The sequence below is a fragment of the Callithrix jacchus genome, chromosome 3 (assembly GCF_049354715.1).
Source record: "Callithrix jacchus isolate 240 chromosome 3, calJac240_pri, whole genome shotgun sequence".
In the NCBI taxonomy this organism is placed as follows: Eukaryota; Metazoa; Chordata; class Mammalia; order Primates; family Cebidae; genus Callithrix; species Callithrix jacchus.
In genome coordinates, this window is record NC_133504.1 from 80,179,063 (window position 1) to 80,196,990 (window position 17,928).

A 17,928-nucleotide genomic window follows, 5' to 3' on the forward strand; every position below is an offset into this window, starting at 1 on the left:
GCCATTTCACTGACAGATTCAGGATTCAGAGATAATATCAAATAGTAATAATAATACAATGAAAATGAAAGCTAATACATGCGTTTTGATAATAGTCTCTAACCTTCATTGTTCTCTTCTCTCTTCCAAAAAGGCAACCTCCCCAGCCAGAAGTTTCCACTAATCATTTTCTTGACTTTTTCCTTATTTCACACAGATAAAATTCCAAAAAAAACATTTGAGTCATCATTACCACTCTTTTTAAATAAACTTTTTTATTGAAGAATATTTTTACATTTATGCAAAAGTTTCTGGAAGAGTACAGAGATAGATTATTCCACATCCGGTTTACCCTACTGTTAATATCTTACATTCCTTTTACATTGGTCACAACTAGTAAATCAATGATGATACAATATCATGAACTGAAGTTCGTATTTTACTTAGGTTTATTTAGATTTTTGTCTAACATTCATATTTTAGTTCTATCTATGATACCAGATTATTTGTAGTCATTATGTTTCCTTAGACCCCTCTGAGCTGTGAATGTCTCTCAGGCTTCCCTTGTTTGACTGCATCAGCGTGAAAGAGGCTTGATTCCTTTCCTCTCCATCATAAGGGTCACAGCTGATGCCTCCATAACAAAGAAAGGTTAATAAGAAAGAAATATAATAAATTTAATTGACCATAGTTATACGTGACATGGGAGCCTTCAAAATAAAGATCCAAAGATACAGCAGAAAATGCCCATTTTTTTGTTTAAATTCAACAAAGTATAAACAGACCTGTAGAAGTATGATTGAACAAAAACTGTAGGATCTAATGCTAACGGACTGAGTGAGGGAACCCAGCAAGGCCTCTCTGTTTAAAGCCTTCTCTGCCTTTCTGTGCAGCATTCCTTCTTGCTGGGTGTGAAGCAGGCCCCTCTCTGGAATGGGGGTTTTATGACCTACAATCAAACGAGATAGGTCAGATAATTTATTTATGGTGAATATTTACACAGAAAAGTGGGGCAAAGTTAGAGTAATATTTTTAGATTTTCTGGCTTGCTCTGGGGAAATGGGTTATGGATTCTTGTCTTGGGGAAGAAAAATTCTATTTTCTATGGCTTGCCTCAAAAAAGAATGTGGACATCAAGACAAGATTAGGGAGAAACTTGCTTCTGAGACTGCATCTGAAACTTTCATCTTGAAATATATTATTGTCTGAGCTTCAACAAGAGTTTTTAGAAATACCAGTCAGTTTTTATGTAGAATGTTTCTCTATTTATATTTATCTGATGTTTTTCTAAGTTTAGATGGGGGATTATGGGTTTTGGGAAGGAAAACTTCAGAGGTAAATTGTAATTTTATCACACCATTACAAGGGTACTTAGTGATGAAATTCACCTTGATCCGGTGGCTGAGGTAGTTTTTCCACATTTTTTAGTGTAAAAGTTAATCTTTTCCCCTCTTTTCATTCAGTGTTTTTTGGAAGGAAGTCACTTCTGTGACCCACACTCCTTACGTAGTGGGGAATTATGCTCTACCACCTTGAGGGGAAATATCTGCATAAATTATTTCAATTTTTCTGCATAGGGGTTTTGCATATCTTCCCCATTTGTGTATTTATTAAATTTTTTATATCCGTTGGAGTCTTGGATATTTATTTTATAATTTGGGTTATCATGCTATATGTTTTCCTATTCAAATTCTTTTATCTGTGGTCATTGGGATCTCTTTGATTTGGCTATGATGTTCTTTTGACATATACTTATTGTTTTTTAAATAGTTTTTTGTTTTGAGCACCTGTTTACATTTTGTAAAGAAGGTGCTCCATACTCATCTTGTGTATTTCCTGCCCTAGTCTTAGAATCATCCATTTTTCCAAGGAGCACTGATTCTTTTTATAAGATAAATGTGTTGGAAACCACAATATGAGTGTTGTGTGTACTCATTGCTCCTTTTTTGTCATTGCTTCTAGGACCTAACATCTGATACACACAGGGAATATTTATATATCTTATATACATATTTATAATATGTATGTATACAAATTAAGTATATTAAACAGGTTTTATAAACATTTATAATATACACATATACAGATTGTACATGTGTGTTTATGTTATATATGTATAAACACATGATGTGTGGATTACACATAATATATAGATTATATATCATCTGTGTTTTTACATCTGTGCTCTGGACTGAATGCATGCATCCTCCAAAATTCATATATTGAAACCTTAATTCCCAATGTGATGCTATATAGGGGTAGGGCTTTTGGGAGGATATTAGGTTTAGATTAGATAGTAAGTATGGAAGACCCATGGTCAGATTAGTGGATCTATAGGGAGATGCAGGGACAGAGCTCTCTCTCTTTGCCAAGTGAAGGCACAGGGAGAAGGCAGCTGTTTGTGAACCAGAAGGATGATCCTCACCAAGAATTTGACTATAATGGCATCTTAATATTGATCTTCCAGCCTCCAGATCTGTGAGAAATAAATGTTTTTTTGAAACCAATCTGTGATATTCTGTTATAGCAGCCCAAACTATGTGTAACTATTTATGTTAAAGTAAATATGAGTTTATACTGATGACTCCAATTCTAATCCCTTAATATAGGTATCATTCCAGACTTCTCTTCTTGCTCGTCTATAAACTACCAGTCTAAGAGCGAAAAACCTGGCTCCAACTGTAACACATCCATGCACTTACCTGTTCAATCTCAGCATTCATTACACTGGATTTGGAATTGTTATAGTTTATTCCAATGGAAATTACTTTTAACAACTTGCAGGCAGTAGCCAGATATAATTTCTTTTGTTTTTATCCTTACATATCCCATTCATTTTCAAAATTACTTAGGTTGGCTCTTTTCTCACCCATCAATGTCAGTTATGTTATGTTACATATTAGTAATAAACTTTTCATCACAGTCTGCATTCTAGAGTCCCCACATCTCTTAACTGAGGTTTTAAAATTTGTATACACAGTTCACTCTTTGCGTTTTAAGGTTGTATGTGTTCTGAAAAATACCTAGTATTGTGCATCCACCAATACAGTATCAAACAGAATAGTTTTAAAGCCTTAAAAAATTCCCTGTTCTCTGTATATTCAATTCTCCTTTATCTCATGAGATTAATGGCAATCTTTGTTCTGTTTCCGTGAGTAGCTTGACTTTCTCTAGAATGTGATATAAATGGAATCATAGAGTATGTTGCCTTTATAGACTCACTTTTTCACTTAATGATATGCATTCAAGATTCATCCAAGTTGCTTAGATTGATAGCCCTAGCCCATTTTTAATTGCTGAGTTAGATTTTATTCTATGGATGTACCACAGTTTGTCTTTTCACCTATTAAAGAATATCTTTGCTGTTTTGTTTTTTTGACAATTATGAAGGAAAAAATTTCTATAAACTTCTGCGTGTAGGTTTTAGATAAAACTCAGTTTTCAAATCAGTTGGCTAAATGCTTAAGAATGCCATTGCTGAGTATGCTAAGTCTATATTTAGCATCATGTGAAACTGAAAAACTATCTTCTCAAATGGTTGCACTGTTTTTAATTCCAAATAGCAATGAATGAGAGTTCCTATTGCTTGCACGCTTACCAGTAATTGATATTGTCAGGTTTTAGGTTTGAGTCACTCATAGATATGTTATAGTGTCTCTTAGTTGTTTTAATTTTCCTTTCCCTAATGACAAATAATGTTGAATATCTTTTCACGTATTTACGTATCATCTGTATGTATTCTTTGGTAAGGTGTCTATTCAGATTTTATTTTTTTGAGCACTTTTAAATTGTTAACTTTAAGGATTTTTTTTTTTTTTTGGTATTCCAGATAAGAAGTCTTTTATCAGAATTTGCAAATTTTCCTCCATATCATTTTATCTTTACAGTGCCTTTTGCATATAATAAGTTTTTAATTTCAATAACCCAAATTATTACTTTTTCTTTCACAGATTGTGCTTTAAATTTTTATCTAAATTCTCATCAACATGCTTAAAGTCATATACATTTTCTTCTGTGTTCTCTTTATGAATTTTTGTACTTTTCATCTTATGTCTTAAATTCATTTTGGGTTAATTTTTGTGAAAGTTGTAAGGTCTGATCTAGATTCTTTTTTTCTTTACTTTGCATAAAATGTTCAAATGTCCCAGCACCACTTCTTGAAAGAATCCATTCTTCACTGGGTATTATCCATTTATGTGTTGAAAATCAATTGACTCTACTTGTGTAGATCTTTTCTTTCTTGGTTCTCTATTCTATCCTATTCATCAATATGTCTATTTCACCAATGTCATGTTTTCTGATTATATTATTTTATAGCAATTCTTTAAATTGAATGATATATGCATTATTTTTGCCCATGGTCTAGTTCTCATATTTTCCATCTTAACCAGAAATTAAATCCTTGTTTGTATTTATGTACTAAAGCTATATTTTAGCACATCTCTGGAGTTAAGCACTTGTTGCTATTGCCTTTCTCCCTAACACATCTGATACTCTATTGTGATCTCATGTTGAGTGACCGGAGTCTTGTACCTGCTGACAAAATTTATTTCCAATATCATTACAGTATTAATTGACCTTAATTGTCTACAGTTATATTGCCTATTATAATATATCTTTTAGAAATATTACTTGATATTCAAATTTCTTCTTTAACAGAAGCACAGTTATTCTACTTCAGGAAAAACTTGTATCTTGTGAGTGTGGTAGAGAAGAGAGATACTTAGAAAAGATTATAATTTGCAAAATAAACTGTGTAATGACCCCATTATTTGTTATCCAAAGTCATATGTCAAATTTAACTAGCTAGTAAATAATAATGTGTTGGATAAAAGATTAATTCATGTTAAAATAGATCACATTTGTGTAATTTCTCATTTATGTATTACTTTAAAAAGCATGAATTAATTTAAGGTAAAAGCTATAAACAGATATAATACAAGATTACATCACCTTCACTTGCATCATTTGCAAATTATAGGTCTGTTTTGTAACACAGAAAATGCTAAGAATTTCTTCTGTCTTTGGGACCTTTGTTGTAAAATATTCTTGCTTTGCTTTTACACATTTCATTGTTTATTATCATTATTATTTAATTATCAGATCTTGTAAAAAGTGTCTAATTCTCAGTCTTTCTAATTTGTAACATCATCAATAACTTTGGTGGCAAGTATCAGAAAGGCAACAACATCAAATGAGTGTGAGCGATGGAAATGGATACAGGAAATAGATTTTTGCTCTCCTGCAGTTGTAGGCTATAACCAAACTTATTTTAGGGCCTTTAAAGTAGGAGAGCTGCCAGGGGAATACAAATCATGACTGCCACAAAAGTGATATCCATAGATTGATGCATTCTGTAGAAGGTAGAAAGGTTGTATGTTATGGACATTAGAATCATTTTTCTTGTCAGAAATAAATGGTGCACAGTCTTCTTTGCCCTTGCCAACACTTTGCCGACTTTAGTTTTCAAGATAGTTGTCTTGTGTGCTGCTGTATGGGAAAAGTTTTGAAAAATTTAAAAATAATTACCATCCACAGTCCAGATTTATAGAAAAAATGTGATATGAATCAATTACTTTGGAGGTCGGTAATTAATTTTTCATAAAACTGAAGAGTATTTTTCTCTAGCTCAGGCTCTAAGATTCACTGTTGGATTTAACATACTGAAACTGATTTTTCTTGCTCTCTGTTTTAACCAGAAAAAAAGAACATGAGTTCATGTCACTTAATGCCCTGAATATTGGCATAATCAAACAGAATTTGGCAAGAGCAAAAATGTGTATAATACCAATGGCCATTTTAACAGTTTTCTAACAGATGTTTGTTCAATATATGAAGTGGTAGAGGTCAACATAAGCCAAATTTTAAAATTATGTTTGGTAAATATCTAATAATCAACAAATCTTATATTTTAGTAACATATTTGACCATACCTTCAATCTATTTCCTTTTATGACAAATCTTTTTCTATCATTATGCTAGTTTTTGTCATATAAACTATCATTAAAAAATACATTGACTTGCTTTTTACCTCTTCTCAGTAGAAAATGTATTTCACTTACCAGTTTTCTCTGCTTTATATGCTCTGAAGTATTGAAAATATTATATTACTCATAAACTTTTTTTCAAACTATACTAACTTGTGAAAAGAGGAATTTTATAAGTGACACAGGTGGGTATATTTTTGAAAGTACTGCATGTTTATATATTCTAAATGAACAGATTATTGTGCATAGAAAACACTATTTTCAATTTTTAAATCCCATTAATATGTGCTATTTTCATCATTTGTAGCATAATTTTATAACACCTACATGACTCTGTCTTTGTATCTGCAAAAGATAAGTTGAGTAAACTCTCTAGATACATAAAGCAAAACAGAAGTGCATATCAACGTATAAATTTTTTGAAATGACAAATAATAATATGGCTTTTTGAACTCTTTAAAATTAGACATGATTAACCAGCTGTGGTGGTGTGCACCTGTAGTGCCAGATGCTGCTCTGGAGGCTGACAGGGGGTGGTCACTTGAGCTCTAGTTTTTGAGGCTGCAGTGAGCTATGATTGCACAACTGTGCTCCAGCCTGTGTGACAGAGCGAGATCCTATCTCTAAATTAATTAATTCATTAAATAAAATTAGGCATGGGACCGGAGGAAAATTTAAAGTCCTCCAAGTTTTTGAAGACAATACATCAATTTTATTTTTTAATTTACAGATAACTGCTTCCATTGTGAGCTTCCTCCACTGTAAAGTCACAGAATACACAGCTGTCCTCCATTTCCATAACCTATTTCTGAATCCAGCTTTAAAAATGTGTAAAATACTTGGCATTTTAAAGTAATTCCAAACATCTTGCTAAATATTTAATATTTGTGGTTAATAAGTATTGCTGTTAGTATTACGTCCTGCTTCCTGCTTTAGCTATGTTAATTCTGTCAGATCCCATAAGGAAACAGAGATTGTTTTCTGTGATTGGAACACTTCTCTGCTCCTCCGCAGCATGGGTGTGGCATGCAAAATAATGCCAACCCCATGTCAAGGGTGTCAGCAACCTCATCTCTCAAACCTGTGGTTGTTACCTTAAGTAACAAAAGAGACTGTGCAAGTGGATTAAATTAAGAACCCTAGCTTTGTGCAGTGGCAGTGTCATAGCCCAGGTGATTTCTGAGGCGCAATTATTGCTAATTTAAAACTTTTCCCAATACCCCACCATTACAATTTAAAATATAGTCGGCGTTGGCAATTTTTGGCAGTCTCTATGGGTACTGAATCATAAAAACAAAAAAGACATGGTCAGAGTATCCTGTTAACCTGGTGGGCCCAATGTAATCGTTAGAATACTTAAAAGATGAAAGAGTGAGACAAAAGAGTCAAAGGCAATGCTCCAGTGAAAGAAGAGTTTAGAGGGATGATTGCTGGTATGGCAGATGAAGGAAAAGGCTACAAACCAAGAAATTCAGGTGAACTCATCTATAAACTGGAAAAGAAAAAGGGATGGATTTTCTCTTAGAACCTCCAGAAGGAACACAATCTTGCCACCACCTTGATTTTAGCTCAGTGAAACCTGTTTTAGTTTTATGACCTTGAAAACTGTAAGATAATACACTTTCTGTTGCTGTAAGCCACCAAGTATGTGGTAACTCTTTTACAGCAGCAATAGGAAAAATACAATGGGTAACATCAATCCTTCAGTTAGCTCCCAAGTGAAACAGCACTTCTATCAGTAATTCTCTTTTCCAAACCAGCTATTAAATAATCTTTTATCATACTCTCATTCCTTATACTATTTTCCTCACTACATAGTGATAGTGTTTGATATTCTATGACACTTACCAGAACATAATCTCAGTAGAAGAAAAATTTATGTCAGGGTATATAGAATATTTGGCAGAAAAAAAATTTGATAAATATATTTGCATAGACAAAGGAATGAATAAAATAATAAAGCTAACTACTCATGCTACATATTAATGAGTGTATACATACACAGAATACACTCATTAATATGTAGTGCAGCATATACAGTATACACTCATAAATACGTAGTATGAATGAATGCACCCATGTACCTTTGCATGTGTGTGTATATGCAGCTTTTTAACTCTAGCTTTACTCATCACGTAAATCTGCCAGTAGAAATAAACTATTAAACGCTCTCAAATACAAAAAGGAAGAATATGGAAAGGGCATTTAAAGTTATAGGATGTGATAACGGAATTCTTTTATTTCTAAGTTTTTCTAAGTATATTGTAATCTAACTGGTAAAACTTACTCTGATTTGAAATAACACAGTAAAAATGACAATGAGATATCACTAAATACTCTAGAATGGCTAAATTTTCAAATGTTAGATTCTGCTAACTATTGGTGAGAATGTGGACAAGGTAACCGTATTTTATTGTAACCACTTTAGAAAATAGGTTGTTTTTGTTTGTTTGTTTGAGACAGTTTTGCTTTCTGCAGGCTGGTGCGATCTCGGCTCACTGCAAACTCTGCCTCCCAGGTTCAAATGATTCTCCTGCCTCAGCTTCCCAAATAGCTGGGATTACAGGGGCATGCCGCCATGCCAGGTTAATTTTGTATTTTTAGTAGAGAAGGCATTTCACCAGATTGGCGAGGCTGGTCTCAAACTCCTAGCCTCAGATAGTCCACCTGCCTCAGCCTCCCAAAGGATTACAGATGTGATTACAGGTGAGAGACACCATGCCTAGCCAGAAAATAGTTTGGCATTATATGAAAGCTAAACAAATATATTATCTCAGACCTTACATTTTCACTCCTAGACATGCTCTTTAGAAAACTACAAGTTTATGTTTACCAAGGTATGTATTAAATGGTGGTTATAACATCTTTTTTTTTTTTTTGTAATAGCTAAATAGTGACCACTCTCCCTTGGGGCACACTCCTGCGTCTGCCCTCAATTGTCATGTCAGCTGGAGACTGTCTGGGGTGCTTCAGTTCTTCTCCACATGAACTCTCTCCCTCTAGTAGGCTAGATCAGGCTTGTTCACATGAGCCACAAAATTCCAGAGGAACAAGAGGAGGCACACAAATCTTGTTGTGGCCCAGTATTAGAACTTGTATGGCATCTTGTTATTGAATTTTAGTCACCAAAGCAAGGCCATTCCAGAGTCAAGTGTTGTGAGAATTTAACTCTGGAAAGACATGATGACATTTGTGGCCCATTTTGCAACCAATCACACTCAGTAATCATGGCATATAGATGTTAGCATTCAGACTTTTTTTTTTTTTTTTTGGCATTCAGATTTTTATTTTCAGAGCCAGTGCTGCTAAATCCCTACTACTATTCTACTACTTTTTCTGTGTTTTTACCTATTGTCTGATCTATATTATATGATTCTATAACGTGTCCAAGTCCATATACACATAAATTTTTGAATTATTTTCCTTTTTTTTTTGCTATTAAGATAACCAAATACCAAATGCAGCCACTCAGGATATAAATTATATGATTATTGATTATGACTACAAGGGGATGATGGGGGTGCCATTGTGTATGGAGTTTTGCAGGGGGTGATGATGAATATTTCTAAAATTAGGTAGTGGTGATGGTTACATATCTCTGTAATGATACTAAAATCTGCCAAATTAAAGACTTTAAAACATAATTTTATCGCATTTGAGTTGCATCTCAATTCAATAATATATATTGGATTTTTAAAAACTCTTTATTTTGGGTTTTCAAAAAGACCATTATTGCACTTTCTAATTTAAAAAATATAATTTTTTTCTTAGCAATTGAGCATTGTTTAACGATGCATCATTTCAGTAGTTTGGCCAGTATCTGCATGATGTGTTCGTATAATTGACATATACTCTGCTAGTCAATGACATGAATTAGAATTATGAAATTACTGCATTGAGAAGAGAAGCACGTCTGCCAGGGGCTCTTGGCCAGCAAGAGGGTCCCAACCTGGATGGGGGGTGCACGGAAGATAAAAGATGACAGCCAGATGGGGTCTGGAGGGTTGAGAAGCTATGCTTCACCAACAACTTTATTGCGCTCGATCTGATTATATAAGTTACAAGTAGAGTTGCTTACATAAAACACAAAAGTTATTTCCATGAGATAAAGGGGAACACAAAGTTTTACCATAAAATCACAAGTCTCCTTACATCAGATAAGTATAATGGAATAATTAAGTCACAAGGTAAGTAAGTTACGCCCAGTTGTAAATACTTAACAATTATAAATACTTAAGTTATTATTTTACAAGTAATGTAGCAAGGATCCAAAAATGAACACAACGAAGCAATAAACCATAAGGAACTGAAAGTGGACACAATGCCTCCCATGTCCTCATATCCATAAAGTAACGTCTGTTAATTATTTTGAATAGCATAGTCACTCTCTCAGTTCCTGCTTACCCTTAGCTCGACTTCCCCCAACCGGGGATCTGTGTCCGGGCTCAAACTCACCATATGGTGAGGCCCATTTCCTAGGGGCCTCACAAAGGAGCATTCCCCACACTGCATAAGATACTTGTAATAATGGGAAGAATGGCAAGGAGATGTCATTACATTTGTTGCTTTTAAATTTAGACTCACTGAAAATAAAAAATTATGTTAATGAATTTATCCACATAATTTAAAAAAATGTGATTTTCATGGTTTATTACAAAGAAAACTATTTTTATATGATTATGCCTATATATATCAACCAGGATGGGACAATACAGAAAGGACATCCATAAATGGTACATACTCAGCTATAAATGGTATTATCAGTCACTATTTAAGAAAGTCAAAAAAATTGGATGTTTGCTTGAACAGATTATTTGCAACAGAAATTAGAGCTTACATCTATAGAGATAGCAGGAGAACTTAAGGTGTAGAGTATATTAGGGATTTGGAGGATCAGAGAAGGTCATCAACAAAAATAATTTTTTAAGATGGTTGTTTGGGGCTGGGCACAGTGTCTCACACGTGTAATCCCAGCACTTTGGGAGGCTGAGGGGTGCAGATCACGAGGTCAGGAGATTGAGACCATCCTGGCTAAGGGTGAAACCCGGTCTCTACTAAAAGTACAAACAATTAGTCAGCCATGGTGTCATGTGCCTTTAACCCTAGCTACTTAGGAGGTTGAGGCAGGAGAATTGCTTGAATCCAGGAGGTAGAGGTTGTAGTGAGCCAAGATCATGCCATTGCACTCCAGCCTGGGCAACAGACTGAAACCCTGTCTTAAAAAATAAATAAATAAATAAAATAAAATAAAATAAAATAAAATAAAAGCTGGTTGATTGGAACTATTTATAGGAAAACTCAGACTTTTGTTTGTTTGTTTGTTTTTATGTCTTTATGTCTGACTACCAAAAAGCAACAAAGAGAGAGCTCATTGGGAGGTATGTGAGTACTGTCATTAATAAGAAAATTGCAGTGAAATGCTTTAGAGTTGGAACAAAAATTCTATTGGTTGGTTGTAATAGTAATGAGGAAGAAAAACTGGATGTTGGATACTTCTGGGCACTTCTGTATTTGTCTGTCACCATGTGTGACTACTACAATATGCTGAGAGGAGTGATTCGTTCTCACCCACATACAACTGTTGGCTGACTGTATGTAAACCATACAGTGTTTTTTTGTTTTTTTTTTTTTCCAAAATGTGGTTTTTTAAAAACTTGTCAATTCTTGGACTTGAAGTAATTATATATACCATGTATTTCAGTTAGTAGTTTAAAATGAGAATGAACTGATACATTTTTATTTCTATAAATGTTGAGAAAAAAAATAAATTCTAAAATAACGTATAGTGTATTATATATGTGACACTTAAAAAATATCAAAAACACTATTTAATGATTATGTCAGGAAGGATTTAAACTCCTCACACAAATGAACACAAATGCATATCAGAATGTTAAAAACATTAATCTGTGAGTTAGGAACATAAGTGTTTATTATATATTGCCTTAGTCCATTTCCGCTATTAAAACAAAACACCTGAAACTGGATAATTAATAAATAATGAACACTTATTTATCATAGTTCTGGAGGCTGAGAAGTCCAAGGTCAAGGTGTCAGCAAATGTAGTGTCTGGTAAAGACTTGTTCCTTTCTTTCAAGATAGAGCCTTGTCGCTGTGTCCCTTGAATGGCAAAAGCATATAGTCTCTCATAGTTGAAGGGACAGAAGGATCAGACAGCTCCCAATCCCACTCACAAGAGCAAAGCCCTCAGACTTAATTGTTACCCAAAAGACCTCACTTCTTAATACCATCCCACAATGGAAATGACATTTCTGCATAAATTTCAGAGGAACACAAACATTCAAACCTTAGCAAGTTATTCTCTCTAATTTTTTGCAGGATAGAAATATTTTATAAACATTTAAAAGAAAAGCAATCATTAATGTAGAAAAATTTTATACAGAGTTTTGTGTTACAGCTCATTCTAATAGAAAAGAAAACAAATATTAAATATAAAAATTGTACATTCATATTATAGGTATTTTCCATTATTAAAAGGGTGTATGTTAAAACATAACACAGAGAAATGTTTATTTTACAATATTAGTGTTAAGAAGCAGAATTGAAAAGATTCAAATTTTATCTTTAATTATATATACCTATTAATATGTTATGTATGTAATATATATGAATTTTGTTAGTGTTTATCTCTGTAGGGTACTTGACAACTTTTAAGATATTTTCTAGTTTATGACTCTACCTTTCTATAGTGAACATAAAAATACATGGCAGTTGTGAGCAAAAGATGAACTAAGAACGAAATACACATGTTTTAGGGAAATATTTATTTTAAAATAAAGCAGTATTCAAATGATTAAAATGTAATTATTAATGTTATTAATTTGTTACTAAAATACATATTAATGTGGGTTAAAATACATTTAAGGTATGTATTTTTGGAGGATAATTTTGACACAGTGTGAGAAAGCTTCAAAATCACTAGATGTAAGATGTAATGACCTAGTTCAGTAATGATTTCTCCCTATGAGAAGTAACTCAAAACTTCACTGCCTATATAGCAGGGGCTATGGAGAAGATTTGCATACTAAGAAAAAGTTGTACTCATAAGTTCCTCTATCTAATATTGCACGCAATTTATAACAGTACTACTAAAATTGTACTGACTAGCATATTCTGTTGTGCTTGTTTTGGTAATGAATATGATGCCAATTAATTATGTTTATTTATTCAGAGATTTTATCATAAAGGCAGGTGAACACATATCATTCTTAGACACATATGTCATATATCATTTACTCAACAACATGTGTTAAGGACCTTGTGCCAGGCAAGGTCTTCTATGCAATAGGGATACTAAGATGAATAAAACTGATTCATTTCAGTTGTTAATTTTGAGGAACTACAACTCTGACCAGACTCTGTCAACAATCTATTCTAAAAATTATTAATTGCTGAAAAGCCTAAACTTATAGAAAATATCACTTTTGGGCCGGGCGCAGTGGCTCACGCCTGTAATCCCAGCACTTTGGGAGGCCGAGGCGGGTGGATCATGAGGTCAAGAGATTGAGATTGAGACCATCCTGGTCAACATGGTGAAACCCCGCCTCTACTAAAAATACAAAAAATCAGCTGGGCAATGTGGCGCGTGCCTGTAATCCCAGCTACTCAGGAGGCTGAGGCAGGAGAATTGCCTGAACCCAGTAGGCGGAGGTTGCGGTTGCGGTGAGCCAAGATCGTGCCATTGCACTCCAGCCTGGGGACAAGCGCAAAACTCCCGTCTAAAAAAAAAAAAAAAGAAAGAAAGAAAGAAAGAAAAAAAAAGAAAATATCACTTTTTGATATGAAAAGCATTTTACTACCATACAGATAATTATCCAAGAGATAAACTTATTCAGGATTATTTTAATAAGTTGATCGGTACTATGGTATTATGCAGCTTTCATTTCCATCAAGATGCATAAGTTCTCCCTGCTGTGGTCAGAGTTATGGCTCTATCTCAGCCATTTGGTACTAGAGTTCAAGGGAAATTAGCCTTCTCTGCACTCTCCTCTCTCTCCATCTTTGCCTTCATGTTCATATTACACACAGAGAAGGTGTCAAGGAGAAGATACCTCTCTGCCCACAGTCTGGTTTTGGCTTCAAGTGATCTAGGAGATGAGTGTCTCTACCATCTCCCCAGAAACTCTGAAACCTCTTATTTCTAAGCAGCCTTAACCACTGACATCCTATTACCTGCCCTTTCCCACGTGATACCTTTTTCATAGTCACATTTGGCTGACTGATTTGTAGCAACAATATGCTCCATCCTCATTTGAGCAGATTAAGTGGAGCTACTGCTTTGCTATCTACTTTTTTACTTTGGCTATTTACTACCGTCAATGGGCCACCGTTTCATCATTTTTTAAAAAGTGGAGGAAATAATTGCTACTTCAAAAATTGTTATGGGTATTAAATGGGTATTAAATTATATGTATAAAGACCAGAACAGAGTAGCAGGCCAGAGTAAGCTCTTAATTATTGCTAACTCCCATTCCCTTCTATTTATAGCAAATGTATAGATAATTCCCTAAGGCTCGGTGGAGAATGATTTAATTTGATAATTTCCTGCTTGCCTGTTAAAAGACAGAATAAGCACATAAAACTATGTCATCTAAATCTTGAGAAAATACAATCGAGAATTTTGCGTAAAGAGATTACATGTAGTCAATTCCTCTATGTGATAATGTAGACAGGACTCAATTTTATTTCATAGCTTAATACATTTTCAAAATCTAAGAATATATCAAGTTTAACATTTATTTCCACTGAAGTTCATTGATAATCCATTTGGTAATCTTCCTTGCCTTGGGAAGTTTGCATGAGAAGACTTTTCCTAAATTAGTTTTTATTGCATCATACAGAAGAGTTTGTAGATGAGGAAATTCAGTAATAGTCCGCAAGTGTTAAAAAAAAATAATTGAAAAGCTGAAAATAATAAGCTTTCCACTCAAAAATAAAGGTTTTGTTAAAAATTTATTTTTTATAGTGATAAGGGCTTGCTTTCTTGCCTAGGTTAGTGTCGAACTCCTGACCTCAAGCGATCCTCATGTCTTAATCTCCTAAAATGCTGGGATTACACCTGTGAGCCACTGCACCCAGCCAATGATAAAGGTCTTTAAAATTAAGTTAAAGGATAGTATAAAATACTCATCTGTTTAAAGTTTGCCAAAAATATTTGGGAAGTTATAATTTAAATTTTGATCTTTCTAATCCTTATTATTCATTTTCAAGCAATTAAATAAAGGTAATTACATGCTTTATTTCCAGACTATGTAAATGAATCATATAAACTAGCTATGTATCAGGATTGTTAGTCTCTCAGCATATGTTTTGGAGCACAGTTTCATAGATTAAAATGCAAGCATATTAAAAGAAAAAAATTCAGTATAAGTTCACCTTTAGAAAAACACTAAAATAGCTATAGTGTTGAATGACTTTTAGGTAGATCTACATCATCAAAACTGAGAGAGAATCTGTCAAGGATTCAAATAACAAGAAGAATCTTTATTGCTCTGCAAAGCTAGGGAATTCCAGCATTTCCAGTGAGTGCAACAATAGGAGTCAATGATCATAAATATATATGTACCCAATACAGGGACACCCAGATATATAAGACAAGTTTTCAATGACTTATAAAGAGACTTGGACTCCCACACTAATAGCGGGAGACTTTGACACCACATTGTTAATATTCGACAGATCAAAGAGATAGAAAATTAACAGAGACATTTATGATTTGAACTCAGACCTGGAACAAGTAAACTCAGTGAATATTTATAGAATTCTTCACCCCAGGTCCACAGAACATACATTTTTTTTTTTTTAGTATCACATTACACCTATTTTGAAAGTGACCACATAAATGGAAGCAAATCACTCTTCATCACTTGCACAGCATTTTACAGATTTAAACGAAATATTGGTTGGCTGTTTTTGTTATTTTCTTTCCTTATTCCTTCCTGTCTCCGCTGTTAACCACAATCATCAGCATAAAAGAGGTTTTTAATATCTATTCCTAGATTGCATTCCAGCCTGGGCAATAGAGCAAGACTCCTGTTCCCTCTCCCCCTTTTCTCTTTCTTTCTTTCTAATATATATATATATATATATATATATATATATATATATATATATTCCATGATATATATATATATATATATTCCATGATATATTATATATATATATTCATTCCATGTTTTAGGGAAAAAATATTCCACCATTTCCTAGAAAGGAAGATTGTACTCAAACCAGAATCTAGGGACTTTACCTAGAAGTAACCTATAGTTATTATGGATTATTGACTACTGTGTGCATACCATTTTCTCATACAACAGATGAACGTGTCTGTTGTATTTTTTTCTATGATTTGGGTATGTGGGATCAAGAAACCTTGTATTTTTTGCAATTCTTCAGACCACAAATAACTGCAGCAAAGCATAGAACTTTCCTTTTTCAGCTCCTGGATCTAATTTAGCTTACAAAAATATCCTATGTAAGAATCCTGAACCTGACACTATACTGCCGTGAGACTGTTGTTTGCATTGGAAAAAACAGTGTATATTTCATGTCGGAGCAAACAAAATTTATTGCCAGTGGAAAGAATGTGGCTGTTTAAAAATTTAGCAAATATCAGGTACATTTCTCATTAAGAAGTGATGTGTATGGTCAACACCTTCCCCTCTATCCTCACCCCACCTCAAGGTTAAACAGGGTTGTGCATATCTTGATAATGGAAATTATAAAATATGACTTCTAATACTAGGTAATAAAAGGCCATGATGAAGTTTCTGTCTTGTTTTCTAGAAATCTCACCTTGGGGGCATTAAGCCACTCTTTCATGGTAATGCCAATCTAACTAGTGGCCACAAGTAGGCATTTTGTTAGACAGTCCTAGAGTACCTTATTCATTTCCAGGCTTCTTATAAACTTTGTGTGAAAGCATGAATTAGCTTTTTCCTTAGGGCAAGTTTAGCCTTATTTAAAACAGTGTAGCTTTTATTGGATCTTGTCTGAATGTCACAAGTGTTCAATGAGGATTCTACTTTCTGGCTGTTCCAATCTTTTAAGTCTCCTAATCCTATTTGAAGTCTTGGGAAATTTCAATTCACAGTTCCTCCATTATTTTTCACTTGGCATTATGCATTTTAACCCTGTATATGCAGGACTTTGTATTAGTAGCAGAATCTTGGAACATTTACTTAAATTTCTGGAGCTCTTTTCCTCCTAACTTTCTCTGCACCAGTACTCTGTCCAGCAAATTTCAGGGACCTCAGATTTTCCTAATTTCCTTCCCCAATTCAGCAAAAACATGGAGCTCTCAGGTTTTCCCTTCCTGCAGACTGGTTTGAAAAATGCTTCCAGGAGAATATCAGGATAGTTATGGGACTCACCCCTTTTTCCTCTCTTCTCTCACTGTACTGTGTGTTTCGCAATATTTGAAAAAGTTATTTCATATATTTTATCCAGCATTGAAGTTATTTACAACAACAGGAGTGAAAGTTCGAACACAGTTACCTCATAGATGGAAGTAGAAGTATCCAATTGAAATTTAATAATTATCTGTACCATAGACATAGGGCTGTGCATAAAGAAAGAATCCCTACAAAATACATTATATGATTTAATTATCATAGTGGTGTTATAATTTTTGAAAATGTTCCTATATATAGTTTCTTCTTTATCAAATAAAAATTTCAGTAAAACCAAGGGAATCAAATATATAATATTACTGAAATACCATTATATATTCCATTAATTTGACATTTTATGTTTTATGAAATCAAAACATTTGGTGAAATCTAAATATTTGAGTGAAATCTGAATCTGAAATTCAAACATTTAGAGTGCATTAAATGTAAATTGAAATTAAAATTTTACAATACAGGGCATCATTTGGTGTTACAAACTCAACAAAAGGAGGGAGGATATGCTGAAGAAAGTACCTCTACATGAAAAGCAAGTA

The 17,928-nt window shown here is 33.7% G+C and overlaps 1 non-coding gene across 1 annotated transcript; it reads left to right on the forward strand.

Annotated features, from left to right (window-relative positions):
- Positions 1-7,107: 7,107 nt before the first annotated feature.
- LOC118152453 (U4 spliceosomal RNA) lies at positions 7,108-7,246 on the forward strand. Its single transcript, XR_004741217.1, has one exon. It is a non-coding gene; the product is annotated as a U4 spliceosomal RNA (small nuclear RNA).
- The last annotated feature ends 10,682 nt before the right edge of the window (positions 7,247-17,928 follow it).